The sequence below is a fragment of the Gobio gobio genome, assembly GCF_949357685.1.
Source record: "Gobio gobio genome assembly, chromosome: 8".
Taxonomy (NCBI): domain Eukaryota; kingdom Metazoa; phylum Chordata; class Actinopteri; order Cypriniformes; family Gobionidae; genus Gobio; species Gobio gobio.
This window is the reverse complement of record NC_137114.1, coordinates 52,891,894-52,904,393: the sequence shown is the minus strand read 5'-3', so window position 1 is coordinate 52,904,393 and position 12,500 is coordinate 52,891,894. Positions and strand designations below refer to the sequence as shown.

Sequence of the window (12,500 nt, the reverse complement as noted above, 5' to 3'; positions counted from 1 at the left end):
TGAAATGTGCTTTCCGAATAAAAACATTGAAAAAAAAAAAAAGGATATTCCAATAAAAACATGCTTTATGAGTTAATGAAGACTTACAAAAATCACAGAAAGGCAAATCTTCCACATAATTTGTTATGAATCCAGTGAAAATAAATACACAGACGCACAACAATGTGTTCTGCATACACACACATTAAACACTAAACGCGTTTGAAACATAAATGCATGGATCAAACGGACTCGATTAACGTTCACATTTCAACAACAAAACATAAACACACACATTCTCGCTGCATAAAAGTGGCGGCACAGAACATCCGAGCCACAAACGCACAGACGCAACTCCATCCAAACACCTTACGAATCCCACCGAGCATCAGGACACACACCACAGACGGTCAGAAGGGACCAGCAGCACACACACACACACACACACACACACACACACACACACACACACACACACACACACACACACACACACACACACACACACACACACACACAGAGAGAGTAACACACTCACCTGGCCCCTAGTGCAATCCATGAGAGACAGGTCAGAGCAGGACGCGTCTGACTGACATGAGGCTCTCACGCCACACACACATATACACACACACACACACACACACACACACACACACACAGAGAGAGTAACACACTCACCTGGCCCCTAGTGCAATCCATGAGAGACAGGTCAGAGCAGGACGCGTCTGACTGACATGAGGCTCTCACGCCACACACACATATACACACACACACACACACACACACACACACTCGTTCTGGTTTCCGCTGACAGTAAATGCCCTTTTCTCCGTCACCAAAGGCACCTGTCTCTTCAGCTCACACACACACACACACACACTGCACATCAACCCACAGGAAGCTTGACCCGTTTGTGCAGCGCTCAGTCTTTGAGAAGCGCCACCGAAATAGCTCACGGCAAACCTGATGCAGATAATAGAGTCATTTCCTAACCGCACGCTAACTTTACATCTGCCTTTCACACACACGGGTGCTGTAATCAGGGGTGTGTGGTCGCTGACTAAAACTAAAGGAAACGGCAGCTTTATTTTACACTTCATACACATCAGATTATTATAGTAGTTACAACAACTGAAATAGGGCCCTATGTAGGGCTGTAACGATTTGACCAAAAATAAAAACCTCGATTAATTGAACTTTTGACCTCGATTACGATTAATGAACGATTAATTTTTATTTATTTATTTTTTTTGCCCTCATAAGGTTGAGTAAGTTCACTGATAAGGTTTGTACTGTAAATATTTTCTACAATTAAAGGTGGATTTTTTTTTTCTAATGAAAAAGTGCATTTCTTTGTGATTTTAAAACACTTGAAGGAAACGGTTGACTTTCAGCAGTTATTGTCTATGGGGCAGATTTCTGCTTGTTGTACATCAGATACAGATAAATGAACACAGTAGACCTACATTACATTTCTCTGAATGCATTAATGAGAGAGTGATGGTGTGTGTGTGTGAATTACTCATACCGTCTCTATTCATTATGAAGCTGTGGTTTGTACTTACTGCAAAGGTATTCAAATATATGCCTATAACGGTTGAGTTTCTAAGATACTTTAGTGTCTTTACTTTAGTCACAGGACAGCGTTGATCCTGCGTTTCTGCGCGCGATCTTCACGTGATGTGCGAGCTTCTGTCTGAGTGTTCGTTTGTCACAATATATCAGGCATTAGTTCAACATAACACACATCTGATGGTCGAAACTCGCTTTAAATGTTCAAACTGGCAGGGCTTAAAACACATACAAATGACAAGCTTTGTGAGGACTGAAAGAGGTCTGGCTTCAGGGCGCGCGCGTGTTGTCAGAGACGCGACACGGCTCGGCTCGGCGTCACAGAAAAAAGCTGAGCCCTGAACGGATACGTTTTACGTATTGTTGTTTTTGAATAGTGCACATTCGCTTTAAATGTTGAAACTGGCAAGACTTTAAACGCATTCTTGACAAACTTTATGAGCACGAAAGTGAAAGCGATCTGGCTGCGGGGCTTGCGCGCGCCGTCTGTGTGTGTGTGTGTGTGTCAGCGTGTAGGCTATGAGAACAGCAATTAACTGACCTGTATAAACTGTGTAAAACATGCAGTGACTATAGTGATTCTGGGCATCTATAAACACAGATAACTGCTCCTGCATCTCTCTGTGTGTCTGCAAACTGCACTTGATGTGACTGACGGGGCGGAGTCACGTGAAAACCGAAATAACCCACATGGGAAAAATACGTCGGTTAGAGGTTCTGAATGTCGGTTTCGGTTATTTTTCGATTAATCGTACAGCCCTAACCCTATGAAATCCGTTTGATTTTTTTTCCCAAATTCTGTTTTAATTTTGCTAATTCCTTTTTTTCGTTTTAATTTTTGGGAATTCAGTTTTTTTTACCCTTAACTGTTATTTTAGTCGTAAAAAGAGTGTGTTTTTAATGTTCATATAATAGAACATAAAATAGGAATGACCTTAAATTTATTGAGGTAACAAACATCACATTTACTTTTCAGGACAAACACTGTCACACAAGTCACAACAAAATATTAGTGCTTTGAATTGATCATTAAAAAAAACTAATTAATCGCATTTCTTCTGTAATTAATCATGATTAATTGCAATTTTTTTTTAAAAAAAGGGAGTTTTTAATATTTTGATAATAATTTCAGTTACTCTCCAAATTAATGTAGAAACAGTTAAAGACAGCATATTTATTTTAAATATATTTTGTATTGGCATGTTTTTATGAATGAAGGCCAGTATCACTAATGTCTCTATGAAACATTAATGACGTTACATTACAGTATCACTGAAAGCTCCCAATTTCAACATTTATTAGGCTTTTAACTTTTAATTAATGTGAACTTAAAACAATCTTTGCATAAACCCATTATAATAAATGTTATATTTACCCATGGCCTTCCCTGTTAGACATAGCCTACACAGAAATTGAATAAAGTTCACCTTTCTTAACTGCATAAATAATAAATGAAATATAGATGAATCATCATTAAAGCTACACTTTTCTCTGTTCCCGTTGTTCTATGATGAACATTAATGACAGACATTATCAGTGCTCCTGTCACTTTAAGAACAGCCGCTTCCGAACATGATGCGGATCAGACATGCATCTCATTTTCTCTCAAGTTCATTTAAGACATTATTTTCCATACAGTGCATTAAAGTGCATTAAAAACAAGGCCCAGATTTGCTTCCCCCGGTCTGCATTTGTAAATATGTAAAATTCCGGGAAATTCCGCGTTAACACTAGATTCCGCGTTAAAATGCCAATTCCGCGATTCCGTCCGTGATTGCGGAAATTATAGGGCCCTACTGAAACTATAAGAAAATATTAAAAACAAGCAGCCATTACCGGGGCCAAGCGCAAATAAGCCAACAAGACATCCCAACATGGCTGGGAGTGTCAGATCAACTGCAACAATTAGCAATTAAAGGCATTTAAGATGATTTTAGGCAAAAAGGCTGAAAAATGCATTGTAGGCTATAGGAATTTCAGGTTTTGTTCTATTATAGCGCCACCAAGAGGCACAATCCCACAATTTTATTTGAGCCCATACATGTGTGTGTCAATTTTGGTGAAAATAACTCATTTCGTTTGTGAGTTATTGACATTTATATGAAAAAAACACGACGGACACCTGACTTTGATTGGATTTTACTCCCCCTTACTATCAATATTTTGACATTTGGGCATTAGCGTATAGCTATCGACCTATGTTTCTGAACTTCTGACGCTGGTTTGGTCTCGATCGGACTAGCAATTTCGAAGATATTAGCTAATGTTTTTTAAGCACTAAATTACAACGCTGCACAAACCATATGCTGAAACCTGGCAAATCTGGTATCGTTGGACTTGGCAAGGATTCAGGAGCCCAAAAAAGTTACTCCCATGAAAATAAGTCAACCACACCCAAAGTTATAAGCGTTTGAAATTCTCCACTAGGTGGCGCTGTTTGGAAACTTCTCAGGCTCCTTCAGGGCATTGTGCTGATGACCCATACTGAGTTTTGTAACAATCCGTTCATGAGTTCATAAAATACAGCATTTTAGCACATAATTCAAAATGGCCGACAGCCAAAATGGCCGATATGGTAAAATTGGATATCAGTCGACTCGGCATGACGTCCTGAACCATTTTATGTATCTCTGCACCAGTAGGTGGCGCTGGGCCGAAACGCTGCATATTGCCTCAGGTCATGCTTGTGATGACATGTACCAAGTTTGGTTTGAATACGATAAAGCGTAGTGGAGATACAGCCGAAAAGTGTATTTTCGCAACCACTACGTAAAATGTGTTTGAGCGTTTATTTTACGAATCAACTTGAATTCCATAACGTTTTTTCAGCACGGTCTGAAGATGATCTGGTTTAATTTTCATGCAAATTGGACGAACCGTCTAGGACCAACAAAGGTTCCAATGATGTCAGATCAGTCAAGAATCTTCAGTGAACATTCCAAAAAGAACCTTTTGTTGTTCGAAGAACACCAATCAGGCATAACATTATGACCTAATATTGTGTTGGTCCCCATTTTGCTAATTTAGCAGATGCTTTTATCCAAATGCAAGTTTATGTGTATTGCACTTTTCACAATGCATATTGTCTCTCAGAAAACGTCACAATCGGGAAGTATTCTGTTATCAGTCAGAGATGAGTGTGTCATATGGCAGTAATAACTTAATACAACTGTAAGATAATACAATATGTGGTTATTGAGCTTCATGTACTCAGTTAAGCAGACATAACGAACATGTCAGGCTTGCAACCGTAATACAAAGCATCTGCTAAATGCATAAACGAAAATATAGATGAATATAGAGTGAATTGGTGCCCGCCCACTTTATACAAAATCTTTGTTAAAGCATTACAAGCCATGAACCATCAGCTACAAGGTGAATCACAACATTACAAACTTTGATTTGAAGCAAAAAAAGTGGACAAAACGACAAAGGTACAAGACTGTAAGCTTAACGGCTTTAGTGGGGGAAAGAACTACAATCCCATGATGCATTACGATCACCATAATCAAATTAAAAACAATGAAGAAGCCGAAAAATATTTATTTGATGTGCATGTGCATGCACTTCATGGGAGTGGGCGGAGCTAACGAGACCCTTTGGCGCTTTTAGCTTGTTCCAACTCTCTGAATAATATATTTTTTTGCACAGCATCATGGGTAATGTAGTTTTTCACCAGGAATTCCGCTGTTAAACTCGATTGATCTAAAACTAAGCTGAAATAATGTGAGCTGATAGGTTCAACAGAAGCAAATACTATCGATTAACAACCTCGCAGCTCACAGTGGGTCTGTCTTTAAAGGTTTATGAGTTATTGTCAAAAATCAGTTTCCAGATGGAGAAAATTAATGGAGTTTTTTGCTTCTGCAACCGACTGTTGCACAAAAATTGCACCTTATTTACCACTAAAAGTTCATAGTAGTAGCTTAAGGGAATATACACTCACCTAAAGGATTATTAGGAACACCTTTTCAATTTCTCATTAATGCAATTATCTAATCAACCAATCACATGGCAGTTGCTTCAATGCATTTAGGGGTGTGGTCCTGGTCAAGACAATCTCCTGAACTCCAAACTGAATGTCAGAATGGGAAAGAAAGGGGATTTAAGACATTTTGAGCGTGGCATGGTTGTTGGTGCCAGACGGGCCGGTCTGGGTATTTCACAATCTGCTCAGTTACTTGGATTTTCACGCACAACCATTTCTAGGGTTTACAAAGAATGGTGTGAAAAGGGAAAAACATCCAGTATGCGGCAGTCCTGTGGGCGAAAATGCCTTGTTGAGGTCAGAGGAGAATGGGCCGACTGATTCAAGCTGATAGAAGAGCAACTTTGACTGAAATAACCACTTGTTACAACCGAGGTCTGCAGCAAAGCATTTGTGAAGCCACAACACGCACAACCTTGAGGCGGATGGGCTACAACAGCAGAAGACCCCACCGGGTACCACTCATCTCCACTACAAATAGGAAAAAGAGGCGACAATTTACACCAGCTCACCAAAATTGGACAGTTGAAGACTGGAAAAATGTTGCCTGGTCTGATGAGTCTCGGTCTCTGTTGAGACATTCAGATGGTAGAGTCAGAATTTGGCGTAAACAGAATGAGAACATGGATCCATCATGCCTTGTTACCACTGTGCAGGCTGGTGGTGGTGGTGTAATGGTGTGGGGGATGTTTTCTTGGCACACTTTAGGCCCCTTAGTGCCAATTGGGCATCGTTTAAATGCCACGGCCTACCTGAGCATTGTTTCTGACCATGTCCATCCCTTTATGAGCACCATGTCCCCATCCTCTGATGGCTACTTCCAGCAGGATAATGCACCGTCACAAAGCTCCAATCATTTCAAATTGGTTTCTTGAACATGACAAGGAGTTCACTGAACTAAAATGGCCGCCACAGTCTCCAGATCTCAACCCAATAGAGCATCTTTGGGATGTGGTGGAACAGGAGCTTCGTGCCCTGGATGTGCATCCCACAAATCTCCATCAACTGCAGATGCTCTCCTATCAATATGGACCAACATTTCTAAAGAATGCTTTCAGCACCTTGTTGAATCAATGCCACGTAGAATTAAGGCAGTTCTGAAGGCGAAAGGGGGTCAAACACAGTATTAGTGTGTGTTCCTAATAATCCTTTAGGTGAGTGTATATGACTATATTACGGTACTAAAATGCACTTTTAGTGGTATATAAGGTACAAAGTTGTACTTTTAAGCGCACTGACTTCAGTGAATATCAGCAATACTGTGTGTGTTTGGTGTCTCTGCTCGGTCTGATGAAGGACTGAGCGTTACTGCACATGCTCAGAGAAAACTGTATATATATCATTTGGATGCTCTTCAGTTTGCCTGCGAGGCGGACGCTCTGAAATCCCCCTGACTGAAGCGGTCGAAGCGGGTCAAACGTGACCTTTGAGCGGGCAGATGCCTGCGGTTACTGTAGAGAGAGCCTTTCATCTCACCTCTGTCTGATCCGACTCAAAGAGACCATGACCGATCTGAGCCGTGACCTTTCTCCCCTCCACCACACACACACTGAGTCGCTGACAGGGGCGAGACGCGGCTTACACTTCCCAGAATCCCCTGCAGAGAGACGCTGTATCGTTTACAGGACAGACGAGCCTAGCTAATAGCGTTACGGTAACTAGTGCATTCAAATCAAATCCTTTTTCCTACATTTTCCCAAATTCCATTTTAATTGTAGCTTTTTCTGTTTTAATTGTTCTGGGCTTTGTTTTAATGGTTAAATAACATTTTTGTAGTAGTAGTATTTGAGATTATTGCCACATCAGCTTAATTTCATGGCAAATACATATATTAGAGACAATTTAACGACATACAATATAATAATATTTTAGAAAACAAAATGTTATACATATAATTCTATAAAAATACTTTTGATTGAAAATGTTCTGGGTCCATCTTACAAAAAAAAAATTGTATTTTAGTTGAAATCATGGACAATTGAACATCAAGTTATTAAACAAAATGGTATTTATTTAAAATAAATACATACAAATAAATTTATTTAACAAACATTACATTTGTATTATTTATTTTGTCTAAGATTCTGATTTATTTGAATTTTTCTGGATTTAACCGTTTGACAAATAATCAAAAAGCTTTTTTTTATTTATTCTATTTAAAAAAAAAAATCTGGATTTATACAAAATAAAAGTTTGTGTTTATATGTGTGTGTACTGTGTATAATTATTATGTTTATATAAATACACACACATGCATTAAGAAATATTGAACATTTATATATAATATAAATTATATAATCATATATGTACAGTATACACATGCAAATATTTTTTAAATATATACATGTATGTGTGTGTATTCAAATATACATAATTATACACAGTACACACACGCATATACAAACACAAACTTATTTTGATTGATCGATTTTACAGCAGTAGATTTATGTTTTATACAAATGAAGGCATATTTAATAAATAAAAAAATGTAAAGTAATCAAATGAAAATTAAACAATTTATTTTATTTTTGGCAAACAAAGAGCTGCACAACAAATGGTTTACTGTTAAAACATGGAAGAAAAATTTAATGATATTCTTTAAAATAAAAAAAAAATATTATTATAAATACTTTGAGAAGTACCTTCATCTGTAGTAATAATAATATATTCCTGTCATAATTTCTTCAAGTTGAACCAGACTTTTATTTTGACAGGTTGTCCTGAAGACCGTTGGGTTTCTGTGTATTTAAAGGGTCATGAAACCAACATTTTCTGAGATTATGAGTGTTGAGCATCATAGAAGTCTATGTTACCATGCATTCGTTTTGATTGTTGGAAAAAACTAGTTAATTTTAGACATTTTTGCGCTATATTCAACTTCCGGGTTAAAATTCATCTTTGTATGACGTTTTCTCGTACTATAGTACAGCGATGACTCATCTGTGTCTCATAATTATTCATGAGTCTGCGTGTCCTTATACTATGAGAAGACGACTCGCTTAATTATTCATGAGTCTGTGTGTCCTTATACTATGAGAAGACGACTCGCTTAATTATTCATGAGTCTGTGTGTCCTTATACAATGAGAAGACGACTCGCTTAATTATTCATGAGTCTGTGTGTCCTTATCCAATGAGAAGACACTCGCTTAATTATTCATGAGTCTGTGAGTCCTTATCCAATGAGAAGACACTCGCTTAATTATTCATGAGTCTGTGTGTCCTTATCCAATGAGAAGACACTTGCTTAATTATTCATGAGTCTGTGTGTCCTTATCCAATGAGAAGACACTCGCTTAATTATTCATGAGTCTGTGTGTCCTTATCCTATGAGAAGACGACTCGCCTAATTATTCATGAGACTGCATGTCCTTATACTATGAGAAGACGACTCGCTTAATTATTCATGAGTCTGCATTTCCTTATCCAATGAGAAGACACTCGCTTAATTATTCATGAGTCTGCATGTCCTTATCCTATGAGAAGACGACTTGGTTAATTATTCATGAGACTGCATGTCCTTATACTATGAGAAGACGACTCGCTTAATTATTCATGAGACTGCATGTCCTTATCCAATGAGAAGACACTCGTTTAATTTTTCATGAGTCTGCATGTCCTTATCCAATGAGAAGACGACTCGCTTAATTATTCATGAGACTGCGTGTCCTTATCCAATGAGAAGACGACTAGCTTAATTATTCATGAGACTGCATGTCCTTATCCAATGAGAAGACGACTCGCTTAATTATTCATGAGTCTGCATGTCCTTATACAATGAGAAGACACTCGCTTAATTATTCATGAGTCTGTGTCCTTATCCAATGAGAAGACGACTCGCTTGATTATTAATGAGTCTGCATGTCCGTATCCAATGAGAAGACGACTCGCTTAATTATTCATGAGACTGCATGTCCTTATACAATGAGAAGACACTTGCTTAATTATTCATGAGTCTGTGTGTCCTTATCCAATGAGAAGACACCCGCTTAATTATTCATGAGTCTGTGTGTCCTTATCCTATGAGAAGACGACTCGCCTAATTATTCATGAGACTGCATGTCCTTATACTATGAGAAGACGACTCGCTTAATTATTCATGAGTCTGCATGTCCTTATCCAATGAGAAGACGACTCGCTTAATTATTCATGAGACTGCGTGTCCTTATCCAATGAGAAGACGACTAGCTTAATTATTCATGAGACTGCATGTCCTTATCCAATGAGAAGACGACTCGCTTAATTATTCATGAGTCTGCATGTCCTTATACAATGAGAAGACACTCGCTTAATTATTCATGAGTCTGTGTCCTTATCCAATGAGAAGACGACTCGCTTGATTATTAATGAGTCTGCATGTCCGTATCCAATGAGAAGACGACTCGCTTAATTATTCATGAGTCTGTGTGTCCTTATCCAATGAGAAGACGACTCGCTTGATTATTAATGAGTCTGCATGTCCGTATCCAATGAGAAGACGACTCGCTTAATTATTCATGAGACTGCATGTCCTTATACAATGAGAAGACACTCGCTTAATTATTCATGAGTCTGCATGTCCTTATCAAATGAGAAGACGACTCGCTTAATTATTCATGAGTCTGCATGTCCTTATCCAATGAGAAGACGACTCGCTTAATTATTCATGAGTCTGCATAAAAAAATCTGGATTTATAAAAAATAAAAGTTTGTGTTTATATGTGTGTTTACTGTGTATAATTATTATGTTTATATAAATACACACACATGCATTAAGAAATATTGAACATTTATATATAATATAAATTATATAATCATATATGTACAGTATACATATGCAAATATTTTTTAAATATATACATGTATGTGTGTGTATTCAAATATACATAATTATACACAGTACACACGCATATACAAGCACAAACTTATTTTGATTGATCGATTTGACAGCAGTAGATTTATGTTTTATACAAATGAAGGCATATTTAATAAATAAAAAAATTTAAAGTAATCAAATGAAAATTAAACAATTTATTTTATTTTTGGCAAACAAAGAGTGTCCTTATCCAATGAGAAGACGACTAGCTTAATTATTCATGAGACTGCATGTCCTTATCCTATGAGAAGACGACTCGCTTGATTATTAATGAGTCTGCATGTCCTTATCCAATGAGAAGACACCTGCTTAATTATTCATGAGACTGCATGTCCTTATCCAATGAGAAAACGACTCGCTTAATTATTCATGAGTTTGCGTGTCTTTATCCAATGAGAAGACACTTGCTTAATTATTCATGAGACTGCATGTCCTTATCCAATGAGAAAACGACTCGCTTGATTATTAATGAGTCCTCGCTTAATTATTCATGAGTCTGCATGTCCTTATCCTATGAGAAGACGACTCGCTTAATTATTCATGAGTCTGTGTGTTTTTATCCAATGAGAAGACACTTGCTTAATTATTCATGAGTCTGCGTGTCCTTATCCAATGAGAAGACACTCGCGTAACTATTCATGAGTCTGCGTGTCCTTATCCAATGAGAAGACACTCGCGTAACTATTCATGAGTCTGCATGTCCTTATACAATGAGAAGATGCCTCGCTTAATTATTCATGAGTCTGCGTGTCCTTATCCAATGAGAAGATGCCTCGCTTAATTATTCATGAGTCTGCATGTCCTTATCCAATGAGAAGACGACTCGCTTAATTATTCATGAGCCATGAGAGTGAGATCGCATTCAGAATGTGACAGAGATGCATTAATGGATCAAAAATTTGTTTTTGTTTTTGCTTTTTTGGCCGCTCTTTACAGCCCATTAACCCATCAAACGGCTCATAAAACCGTGTTGTCAGTGAATCTCTACTCCGCGGTTTAACCACGCCCACTTTTATAGCATTTTTCAAAACTGTGGAGGGAACTGACGGCTGCTGAAACAGGGCTTTCATGACCCTTTAATGATGAAACGCTGGTGAAGAGACTCTCAGAGCGGCTCTGGAGATGAAGATCATGTGTTCATGTGCTCATACAGTGAGACGGCAGATGCTGAAAACACACACACTCTTCAATATTCACACACTCTGTGATTCCATGTACAGCCCTAATGTTGATTTATTCATCCATAATCTACCAAATTCCATATTTTTATGACTGGATCTGCGCTCCGTTTTCTACAGACTCTGTAAATAATATACTGGTTTGTTTTCTAGTCTGAAGATATTAAACAATAAAACAGAAGATGGCATATAAATGATGCAAACACGAATCATCTCCGGTCCGTCCTAAGCAACAGCTCATCATCTCTCATATCTCGTGTATGATCTCGGTCACCACACACACACAGATTATCACTGAAGATCTCGCACTTATGCAGTGGCTTTCATACTGAGCTAATGAGATTGCAAACCATACCCATAAACTTAGACGTAACGCACACAGAAATCAGCAAAAACATGATTTTGACTGGTTATGCATGAATAAAACCTATGCCTCAATAATGCACTATTACATAAATCAGAGGATTCTGTCAGGAAGCGAGTGCAGGTCTCATCTCTCATTCAGCTGCTGTAACAGATCCAACACTATTATTATGATTCTGTGCATGAATGATGATGATAACTCATAACCAGCTCTCGGATACCACATCGGTATCAAACACCACTGGTTATTTTTACTCAAATTTACGACATTTTTAAAAAAATTATAAAATCTTACGTCAAAACAGTTAAAAAAGGTACTTTCCCAATCCTATATACATATAAATATATAGCATTTAACACAATATAATAATTTACTTTATACAATATATGCGTGTACATAATAAAAATATGTATACACACACGTGCATATATTATATATATTTTTGGATATATATTGACAGATATGATGGCTCATGGTAAGCACAGTTTCCACCAAAATAACTATATATTTGCTGCAGTTATTTCATAATAAATCAATGTTATTAGCATAAGGAGCTTTTAGAGTT

General features: G+C 37.7%; 1 protein-coding gene across 1 annotated transcript in view; it reads right to left on the bottom strand.

Annotated features, from left to right (window-relative positions):
- The window catches only part of dgkd (diacylglycerol kinase delta), a 66,379-nt gene that overhangs the window by 53,325 nt on the left and 554 nt on the right, over positions 1-12,500 (bottom strand). The gene's annotated exons all lie outside the window — the stretch shown is intronic.